Raw genomic sequence first — 11,987 nt, forward strand, 5'->3', positions numbered from 1 at the left:
AAAGTATCAAAAAATTCTTCCTCGTGGCAAGATTTGCCAACATATTGCGTAATTCGATTATATGCATTTCATTCGCACTGTTAGTTTGGAACCAAGATAATTAAAAGACCTCTTGCATTTAAAAACCTATGTTTGTATTGTTGGCGGTCTTTATATCGTAAAAAGCGGATCGATCCTCTTATTCGTCAATTACAAAATTCTTCCACAATCTCAACATATTCAGTCAAATTCGTACATATATATGTACAGTATAAGTGCATTCCTTAAATCCTAAATTCCAACAGTAGTAAATTTAATTTGATTTGACACATTTCCCCTTCCGATTCAGTAATAACACTTGCGTTGGTATTTACTTCATCAGTCCAACTTATTCTTAATTCTATACAAGCACTCGTCAATAAAGAGTTAAAACTAGAGGAGTGTTTCCCGACACCGAACAACCGACACAAACATTGTCAACGCTTTAAAATTTATGAGACAAGAAGTAAGAGAGACGTGCCAAACGAATTAGTTCCTTCTATCCGAGAATAGAATGATTCCAGTAGAATCAGACTCAAGTACATAAAATTTGAATATTTTACGAGGCAAGCTAAGCAACCAGTAAAATTTTCAATGTGCAAAGAAAAGTTTTAGATGTGAATGAACGTTTACATGTTTAACATTCAAACCAAATGGGAAACTGGGTATGTATGTAGCAAGAACACACGCCGCTACCAAATGAAACAAAGGTAAAAAGAAAAAATTCCGTTAATTTATGCAAGTTGAATCAGTTTTATTTTTAAAGATTTCGATAAAATTTTCCAATTTGTGTAGATTTCATGATTGGCAAAATTATTATTATTTTTTTGGAAGAAAATATTATTTCTTTGGGTTCAATAAAATTGATTCCTAGTGAAAATAGAAACAATTCACTTTACAATTTCAGCGTAATAACCATCAGCTGAAAACCATCAATTACTTTAGTCCCAAAATATCGCAAAATTCCATGTCACAAGGTAATATATGTTTGTGAAACGAGTTTTTACTTTAATTGCATACGCATTCTGTACTTTTTATTCCTGAACGCAGTAGACTACTATGATCGGAATTTTAAAATTGCACCATCTTTTTGAAAATAAGTGCATAAAGAAAAGCGTCAAATTTTACACTCTTAGAAAGGTATTAAATAAATACTGAGTGGAATACATATATGACTCTACCGCGGTGGTATTGAACATTGGTATAAATCCAGTATTAAAATAATACTTTGTAGTAACAAATTTGATCCTATGGTCCAAGTAAAAGCTTTTTTAGTAGTTTTTTTAAATCTTCCGCCTTCAACTTAATTTCCCGGGAGTGCAATCATATTTTGAATATCTGGGCACCCAGAATTTCACAAATTGTCCAAAGTTTCTAAAACAGTTCAAGTTTTTGAGATCGGTCAACAATTGAGGGCACACTGAGAATTTTATGAAAGACATTTTATGAAGAAGAAACTAATATTTTTGCATGGACCACAAGCGGTATTGGATTTTTACCCATGTAGTACTGCTCTACTACCATATCATTACCACGCGGTAGAGTGATATATCTATACCGTGGAGTACTAATTTTACTTAGAGTGTACAATACAGACCATTGTATGGATTGGTAAATACGTGTTGCGAACAGGTGCATGTGCGACCATCCTTACAAAAGAAATTACATATGGTCGGTATTTATATTTAGACCAGTTCTTGTATCCATTTACTCTAAAAACGACCCCATTTATAAATGTTCACCATAAAACAACATCTGTAAAATAGATTGCTACATGGAACGGATGTTCACCCCTATCATCTCCATCTCCTTATACACGTTCCAGTGAGGTAACTTCATTAACCGCGGTGGTACCTGAGGGCATCTCATTTTCTAATTGGAGTAATCGAGCACGTATCGCATATAGAAGACCTGTAAGACTCTATCTGTCTAGCTTCAGGGCTCACAAATTTGCCTCCGTTTCCAATCGCACTTCCACCCGTCTTGTGGGTTCCTTCCACCCTTCTTTAGCATTCAAGGCCAGCCACAATTAGAAACAAGGGGACGGAGAATACGCTTTTCTCACTCCTTAGCAACCTGCCGTCCTGTCAGGCAGTTTGGGTTATGCATCCAATATCAAACTTTACTATTTATTTTATCTCTCCACTAAACCAAACAAGAAAATTATTTATATCACAAAATTAAACATTTTGGACCTGGATAAAATAAAGAGTCAAAAAAACTCTTCACAAATACGTATGTACTTTGCCACACAAATTTATTTATAAATTCGTCGCACTAAATAATTCTAGTTAGATACGTGTCAAAATTAATTTGCTTACATACACCATGTACCGGATCGATCTGGGCCACATGGTTTTTCCTCACGGACAATGAGAAAATCGTCTATATCTTTTTTTACAAATGACTTGCAGTCTTCAAATTCTTTGCACAATGAAGACAAAGGTTAAGGAAAGTCGTGAGATAATTCGTGCTCATATAAAAGCGTTCAGGGCCTCAGGGATGACTGATATAGAAATAGCGTCAGAAATAGGATGTTCTCGAGAAACCGTTCGTGTCTGGAAGAACAAAGAAAAATTCATGGGCAAAATGAAGCCAGAAAAGTCGGAAAAGTTGCCTCCTTCAACAAAAAGATCAATTAAGTTCCATATGTAACGGAAATCTAATAGTTCTTGGCGTAAGTATATAAAGCGTCTAAATTATCGGAATAAAGTGAAGAAAATCAGCAAGACAACTTTCCTAAATGTTCTGAACATAACAAAATGGGGACGACAGGCATATAGAAGACCAAAAAAACCTTTACTGAGTGAAAAAAATATAGGAGATAGAAAAAATTCTGCAAAATGGTGCGAGAACAGGATTTCTTGGACCTCTGAAGATGTGTTCAAGAAAAACGAGCCGGAATTTTTTTTTGGGATGAACCATGGATAGAATTATTCGGAAGGACCCCCCTGAATAGGACAGAAGAAAAAATGACGTTCCGCGCCTTTTAAGACCGAAGCACAGCCCGAAACTGATGGTTGCTAGAGGATTTTGTGCAAGAGGGGTAAGCAACCTGCCTATAGTACCAAAGGGGCAAACCATTACAGGGCAGGACTACAGAGTGTCAATTTGGCTATATATTCTGATGCTATGGACTCTTCTCAATTGTTTCCAATTAAGAAAAAAATACTTTTCAAAAAGATGGAACCCCCAGCCACATTTCAAAGGCAACAAAACAGCTTTTGGATAGTCTACCTTGTACCACATGGGGAAAGGGGGTGTGGCCTGGAAATAATCCGGATTTCAATCCAATTGAAAATTTGTAGTCTATTCTCAAGGATTCGGCATATGAAGATCCACAACCTACGAATCTGGAGACACTGGAGGCTCCTTTCCGCCAAAAGTGGTTTTCACTTCCGGTTGAACTTTTGGAAAAACTATCACAGTCTTCTAAGAATCGGATTGCGGAAATGTTAGACAGCGGTGGTGGACACACTAGATACTAGGGTATAACCCATAAAAATTTCAGATTTCAAATTTAATTATCTACAGAGATAATAACATTCAAACTTTGTTTAGGCATACTGGCCCAGAACGATCCGGTACATGGTGTATGTAGATGTTCCAGCGAATCTTTAAACCTTTAGTGATCCGTGTAGAAGATGGATACGTATTGCAAATCCCGGACACGACCAATCTTACAACAGATTAATTATGTAATTAGGTTTTACAAAATAATAGTAGTTATTCCTTATTAGAAATAAATATTTTCAATTCCCAGATTTAACCATTTAAACTTGACAGCATATACTTTTTTTCAATACAGGAATTACTCATGCATACTTATTTCAAAATGTGAGGTCCTACTGGAGTTCATGGATGGACAACTGGTCCAAAATCCTTGAATTACTAGTGTAATTACATTAAAAATCTCTCCATAATATCACGAAATATTTCTTTATTGGAAATTAATTATTTATCAACGGATTTGCTTACAGCCTTGAATACTTCATCCACTAATTTAATACCTGAGCACCATCTAACGACGACGGCACGGATCAACTGTAAGGATGACGATTCGTTACGGTAAATTACATGGAATTACGAAATTCGGCGACAAGATAAATTTGTGCGAATAGTTGGACAGGATTAATTTTTTCTCCATTAATTATTTCCAATTATGCAGAACATGAAATTATAGGAGATGTAGAGGTAATGTAGAATGACCACATTATGTAGTCACTCAACATGGCATTATGACATGACCTTACATTCGTTCAATTTAGGCGATATGGATAGAATTTGTATTAATAATTTCTTTACTTTACTCTTTCTCCAGGATGTAAATATTGTGAATAGTCGTGCGAAAATTTGCCATATTAAGACAAACTTAAATCGTTTGCTAAACCCTTGCATTCCATTTGTTGTACCCAGCAGAGGTGCAAATATTATGCAAGCAGTGGCAGCTTGATTTGCCTGGAATAAATAAACAGACGCTACATGTAATTATATATTTGAAAATATTGAAATGTCCAAGCAAGTGGTTAAGTAACGTAATTCGTTGGTTTGTACCATCCCCAAATGAGCAAACTGCAGAACCAAATGGCAGGATACACACGCTCAGCGATGAACTAGAAAGTGAGTCCGGACATAATATTTTAAATTTATGTCTAAAATAATAACGGGATGTTTTGCAAATTTACATATTTTCATGTTAAGGTAGTTAAAAAATGTTGACTTAAGCAATCCCTAGATATCAAAGGTTAGGTTAGGTAACAAAAGTTTGTGGGCGAGATGACTACATAAATATTTATTTCGGGAGGGAAGAAATTTGTCACGTTATGTTTCCAGCAGTAAGTTTTTGAAAATTGGCTTCCTGTTAATTAACTTATTGCTGACTTTAATTTGTGATGAATAATGGTATGCGAACAAACCTTTTGCACTCGAATGATTTCCGAAGGCTTCCGTAAATGTATCCGTGTGAGGGTGCAGTACAAGTAAGATATTAAAGGGAACGTTAGAACAAGTACTGCAACGGTAGATGTGTAGAGTAAAAGATGTGAGACTGGATCATCCTCTGGGTCATATAGGTAACTAATTCTACTTTTGCTTAATCTAAAATTTAGTAAGTTTTGTTAAACTGGGTATTGTAGACTTAAATTTTTGAACATACCGCTCGTCAATAAGTTTTTGGGTTACTTCGTCCTCTTCAGTCATAGGGCCAGGTGGTGGCATTACGTCTCTTAAAAACATTGCAAACCAGTAGGCGGGTTCCAAAACCTGGAAATGAAGATTTTGAAAGTTTGTTTATTCTTTTATTAACTAATGGAGAGGGCATCAAATAAGCACCATGATTTCCAGAAAGGATGGAGTATACAAGTGGTCAAATTCTATGTTCCTGATGATGGTGGGAATAGACATGACCTAATGGACATAAATATTATTTATAAAATTGCTTCGATGTTAATCATAAAATTAAATAGCAATTTCTCATTTTTATCATTTACTTGCTACACTTAGGAATATGGTTTGTCACTATGGTCTAAAGTTTTTAAAAGTTAAATTATTGTTTATGTATAGCCTAAGGAGTATAATTTGTGGGTGGGGGGGATAACTACTAAACAAGACGTAGTGAACATCACGAATCTATTGGGCATGACCATGCACGTCTAAAGCAATTAATTTAAAATATTAATGTTGATGGATTATCTTGCGTGTAAAGTTTAAAAAGGAAAATCTGTTTATGGGAAGAATTTGTGCTGCTGTGAACACATAATAGTAAATAACGGACAAAATTTTTGGATTTGTTTTTGCATTTCAATTTTTGCAATTCACCTTGCACTAGTAATGTACCGTCGTTGATGCCATCATTTGCAGTACCCAAGATTTCCTCCTTCTTTCAGCGATGGCTGCACTACTAGCCTCACTCGATATGTAGGCTCTGGGCAGATAATTATTGGTTACCTAGGAAAATGTAAATCAAAAAGTACCAAACTATCAGTTTTCATATTTACATATCCGCACCGTAAAAAGATAACTACACATTATGTTAAATCACTTTATGTTCGACCTCGTTCCAAATTGGCAATGACTGATTATCAGATAATTGAGACTGTATAATCTAGAAAGATAATGAGTTACCGGTATTTTAGTAGTGGGTACAATTGCATCGTATTTCCAGGCACATTTAAACAACCCGCCCAATTCTCCGTTTTGATATTTTCTCGCGGATAGTCGAGACCTTCTATTCCGGCACTTTCGTAACCACTTGGCAGTTGAAATGCAGTCAGATAACAGCTAAGAACAGGTATACGTAATGTAAGGATTTTCATAATTATTGCAGAAATTGTATAGGGTGGCTTAAAATACAGCTCAGTGGACACCATGTGCCATTTTTTAGTAACTTTTGACATGTCAAGTAAAACAAAAATTGTTGATATTATCTTATTGTGAAAGTATTTATGAGCATAGTTATGTATTAAAATGTGAGCATTTTCGAGTCACCCTGTTATTTAAATACCACATTTTAAACATTACCAAGAACAGAAGAAAAGACGAAACCAAAATCACTCGAAACACGTATATGATGGCGTCTTTCGTCCAAAAAGGTAAAATATGATGAGCCGGAGTGGCGATAACCTTGTCATATAAGGATTCACCGAAAGTCGGATGACTTGCAATGATGGGTAGAACTAGAGATATAGAAACAGAGAAATTTATACAGAATTATGATTGATTGGTGTTCAGGGGGTGTCTCATACGTTGGTATCTTAATGTGGAAGAGAATTTAAATTTCTTAGCAAAATTTTAATAATCAGCAACTTTGCAACTATGTGGCATAATTATTTGAATTTAGATAAATGAATGATGAATTTAGGTTGGATGAATGATTGGATGAATTTAGAGAAAATATTAATATGTAATTCTCCTTTTAAACTTATTTTCCACGTTCGGTTACTTATGGGACACGCTGTATGCACTGCATACTATCCAGATAAATATTTACTTACATAAAATCGCTGGAATAGCCATAGAATAATATAGAATGCATCTACATGTTTGTTTTTGGAATTCCAGCCTTTGTTTAAAATCCTCTAATAATTTTTTTTCTCCATTTATCGTATACTTCGCAAGGAGTAGTCTGTGGAGGTGATGGACGGCCACGTAGTTGGTTAATGAGATCAAGTTGCGGTCCAATTTTTTTGATATTTTTAACTCGTTCTTTTCTTGAAATTGGCGGCATGTCTTGCGAAATTTTGAATCCTGCGGATATATGCAAAGATGTATGGTTTATAAATTTGGGATAAAATTAATTCTAGATAATAGATATTATAAATAAGCACCCGTTTGTAATAAAAAATTAATTGAGACGGTTGAAACTAAGTCGTAGGGTAATTCATATAAAGTTCTGAACGTATGAATTCGCATGGCTTTATTTTACCAATTTTGTACCAGACAATAGAAACATTTTGTATTTTTAAGTCTATAACTCAACTTCAAATTTGTAAGTTATATACCTAGATATGATTTTTATTACACATTCGGTAGTTCTTCATTGCCAATTGGTAAAATTTATATTGTATTTGAATAAAATGATTATAAAATGTTTTCGGTATGGTAATAAATTTGTTGCTTTGCTAATACATATATATACATTACGAATTGAGTCATATTCACTACCGGAATATATTATTACGCTAAGTAAAGTGCGGCCCTTTATGTTGTAAAAAATTGTTAAATTGTACTGAACTTGGGAGATTTGCCTATATAATTTTTCTAGAGAAATGTATTCCCCCATTTCATACCTCGGCCTCAATTGTTTTGAGTCGTTGAGTGATGGCCTGAAGTGGAAATTTGTTGACTGCTTCATGATTCCACGCTGGACTAAACATGTTGTGGTTAACTTGTTTCGTTTGTGGGTAAATATAAATGTTCTAATTAAATATGTTTGTTAATAAATAAACATGTATGTTTATATTTTATGGGGGATGTATGGATACTGAGGTTAGCATATGTACCCAGTCGATCGAAATCTGCTGAGAGGTTTATTTTCAGCTCGGGTATATTTGACAGGGTGAAAGTAAATATATATGTACCAACCTTTTGAATGTGTTGGATGTATGTATAATGCGGGAGGAAAGTAGGGATGTTGGGTTGGATGGGGTATGAAACGAGAGAAGGGTGGAAGTAAATATTGCCCGAAATACGAACAGATCTGAGGAGGGGGAACAGATTTTTGTTAAATAAGAGTACGGCCTGCTACATATTTAGTGTGATATATGTTAAGCTAACCCAAGCTAGATGTATCTAGTAAGGGATGAAAACCTTTCATGGAAATGTCGCGTCTTTCTATCGGTCAAATTTACAAATTTACACAAACACAATTTACACAACCTAACCAAACACAATTTATACAAATTTATTGTCTTAAGACGTCCATATGTTAGGATTGAAGGCAGACCTCCTACACGGGAATATGCATGACAGTAATTGGACCACAACGGTGAATTTAACAAATTTGACTACTATATGAAATCTTTGAAGTTATAATTTGTAAAATTATAAGGATTTTTATCCTCGTCCCAATAGCTTCCCGAACATTTTAATTTTGCTCGTGCAGGACGGCGGGCCCATAATTGCTGCGCTTAAATGCGAAAGGAAATTATAAAGTAATTCGTATTGTTGCAATTTAAATGTTCATGAAAATTGTATGTTTTCCTTCGGCTAGCAACCATGGGTTATGCGCATAATGAAAACCAAATTGCAAGTTTTAATTGGAATTTCCAATATATACAGAAACATATAATTTGGCCCTTGTTAAAAATTATTAGAATTGTAATGAAATTTTCATTACAATTCTAATAATTTTTGGACACCCCAACCCAACCCATAATATCGATTTCATTATGAAATCGATATTATGTACAAATGTAAAATTTTTTTAGTCCAGTAGATCCGATTAACATGTTCGTTGCTATGCATATGAGGTTAAGGGGCCATGCATATATGGAAACGATATTTTATGCAAATTTTTGAGGGTCAATATCTCCTACATTTGAGCAGATCGGGACAAATGGTGGAAAGAGAGAGTATAGTGCAATTCCTAATTAATCCGATGGGATCACCGCTCTGGCTAAAGCTGTTGTCATGCTACAAAAAAATATATGCACCCATTTCTTTTTTCGGCGGGCAGCTTACCTGGGACTCTAGAAAAATTCTGTTAATGACATTCGAACCACAATTAGTCAAGATATTGCGGTTTTTGCAAGTAAGACACGAACTGCAAAAATGCCCGAACTGCACGGCAAAATCTTAATTTTTTGATTTATGAAATGTACATTTCTCATTATATCTTCGTCATCTTTTTGATTTCATATCCCATATCAAGAGGACAGACCCCACCCCACAGAAGAAGGAGACGAAAAGTGCTAACTCCGACCGTGCTTAGAAAAATTGACTTGCATCATAAGTGCAGTCCATGTTCACATTGTCCACCAAACAGCCGGATACCAAAGGTTACTACTAATTTTGGGAAAGAAGGTACGCAATTTAGATTATTTGTGAATTTTTGATATGGTTGGATGATTGGGAATTGAGGATAAATAGAAGTGAAGAGTTGCATCACCCAATGTATGATGTATTTTTTACAAAATTAAAATTGAATTGTTTCGAGAAGAAAATGAAGTTATAGACGGATGAAATTCGTGGAGTCCAAGACTGCTTGATTTGGAATAAACATACATATGTGCTTCACCAAATTATCATTATGGATTAAATTTAATAGAAGAGTTAATATATATGTGTGTAGGTATTATTTATTTAGTTACTTAACATCGTCCAATTTTTATAGACAAGGAAAACCTGGTGCGCTATTGTTTTCCCTTATTGTAATGTACATATTGTAATATAGTTAAATGCATACATATTTATTTCTTAAAAGTTTACTATTTTTATGTATTTGTAATTGGATTGATTTATTTGATATACATATTCATACACGATTTTAAAGCTAGTTGAAGAGATCATACCAAAATATTTTTCATACAATAAAAATATTTTTTTTAATTCATAACTTTGAGACTTAAAATGTGTTACTAAATTTCAATACTTATACAAACAAAACTGCTAACCAAATATTTTAATAACTTGCGAATCATACAAGGCATGTCAATGGCATGTCTTGTATCTCACTCATATGACATCATGTCATTCACTTACATATGTACATATGTGTGACGTTCATGATAAAGATGGATTCCTACTAATAGAGTTGTCACGTATCATCCCCAACCAGTCTGTTGCAAACATCACGAAGCAAGCGGAATCGTTTATTAGGTCGTAATTTGTCTATCTATATTTTTAAAAGTTTCCTAAATTAATGAGGTAGGTAACGGTTGAGGCATGTACAGTTTTCTTGCCTCCACGGAATTGTGGACGAATAACAATTAATCATTACTTCGAATTAGGAAGATAACTTGCTAAACCTATGTCGGAACTACATTTTAAAGTACGAAGTTGTCATATTTTATGAGATACAAACCAGTAGTTGTTTTAGCTTGCCAATAAAAAGACGAACTATTTAGGCATTTATTTATTACAGTTATCAAAACGAATACATTTATTTTGGTGACTTCATAAAGGGTCGTTTTTACCGAACGCCTATTTGTTAGACAGTTTTTTGGAAGATTGTTTAAATTTATATCAAATGTCTAAGTTAGTACTAACTAGTAGTCGATAATACTAGGCACCTAATACTTAAGTGCGTTTTTAACGTTTTTAAGAATGAACTTAATTTTGTTGGAGACACTTTAAATATTGAGAGGTAGGCACATTCTTGGGAAAACCTTGCAACATCATGGCATCGAAGGAAGTAGATAAATTTGAGATAGAGTCCATACATATATTTCAACTAATAAAGCAGTAAAAAAAGCTATAATCGACTAATTCTAATCTGTCCAAAAATAAGTGAAGTTGTAATGTTTAGTTGTTTGTGATTTGAATAGGTGGCAGAGTTTTATTACGATTAAACTACATCCTATGCAGACAATTTTGTAAGTTTCGGACTTTTGTACAGAGTCGCTTTAGTCGAAGATGACTGAACATGTGTTGTTAACTAAACTGACCTTAGTTTTCAAAGCTGTACTTAATAAGAAGTTTACAATGTTGTGCAGAAACAATTACTTAATGAATAAATAATTTCTTATAAATATGTCAATACTTGCCTTCCAAGATTAGTGAATAACAGTATGATTGCCCGACGACAATTAGCTAGAAAGGCAAAGTATTATACTAAAATTGATTAATAAATACAAATATTAACGGACCCTACATTACTTATGTATCTTATCCTACTTAAAGGTTAAACGCATATGTAGCACGTAACCTTGATTAATGTGGTCCTAAACAGGATGCGTTTATGATCTTCCAGTTAACTATTTATTAAGAATTATGTATGTAGTTTTTGTATTAATTTATACACTTATTATTCAAAAGGAAGTTTGGTAAGTATTTATCGATACATTTTGCAGAATCTTTCGTAAATACAAAAAATATGGTGAAATGTTCGGTTTTCCCTAATTTAACGAAACAGTGCTCTGAATCTCTAGCCCATATGCTTTTCGAATTTATCGGATTGGTAATTGTTAACAGGCTTTGATGTGAGAGATTCGCTTTTACGCTGAATAGTAACTGTCTGGTTATTAGAATCTAGTGATTTAGAGGAATTTTGCTTGGCACCTTGTTCATAAAAATTACTCTTTGAATTGTGAACAAGACTAGTAGATAATTAATGAAACGAATGAATAGTGAATTTTTACAATAAACCACTATCGCCTTGCTGATGATAACCAACACATTTATTCTAATCGATTAATATTCAGTCCGTGGATGACTAATTCCCAGTGATGAGAAAGTTAGATACCAATATATGGCTAATCTACTTATAAGATTTGCATTAGTTTCAGTTCGTATTAATTGATGGGAAGAAT

At 34.0% G+C, this 11,987-nt stretch overlaps 1 long non-coding RNA gene across 2 annotated transcripts; it reads right to left on the bottom strand.

Moving 5' to 3' along the window:
* Positions 1-4,340: 4,340 nt before the first annotated feature.
* On the bottom strand, positions 4,341-8,192 carry LOC110862763. 2 transcript variants are annotated; one of them, XR_004833499.1, is made up of 11 exons: positions 8,101-8,192; positions 7,806-7,903; positions 7,011-7,263; positions 6,538-6,692; positions 6,142-6,297; positions 5,836-5,964; positions 5,350-5,424; positions 5,174-5,280; positions 4,935-5,115; positions 4,573-4,631; positions 4,341-4,476 (listed from the first exon to the last, which is right to left on the bottom strand). It is a non-coding gene; the product is annotated as an uncharacterized LOC110862763 (long non-coding RNA). The 2 variants fall into 2 exon arrangements; XR_002549222.2 differs by lacking the exon at positions 8,101-8,192 and having other exon boundaries at positions 7,806-8,055.
* Positions 8,193-11,987: the final 3,795 nt, after the last annotated feature.

This window comes from Folsomia candida, unplaced genomic scaffold (genome assembly GCF_002217175.1).
Source record: "Folsomia candida strain VU population unplaced genomic scaffold, ASM221717v1 Fcan01_Sc067, whole genome shotgun sequence".
NCBI classification, from domain to species: Eukaryota; Metazoa; Arthropoda; class Collembola; order Entomobryomorpha; family Isotomidae; genus Folsomia; species Folsomia candida.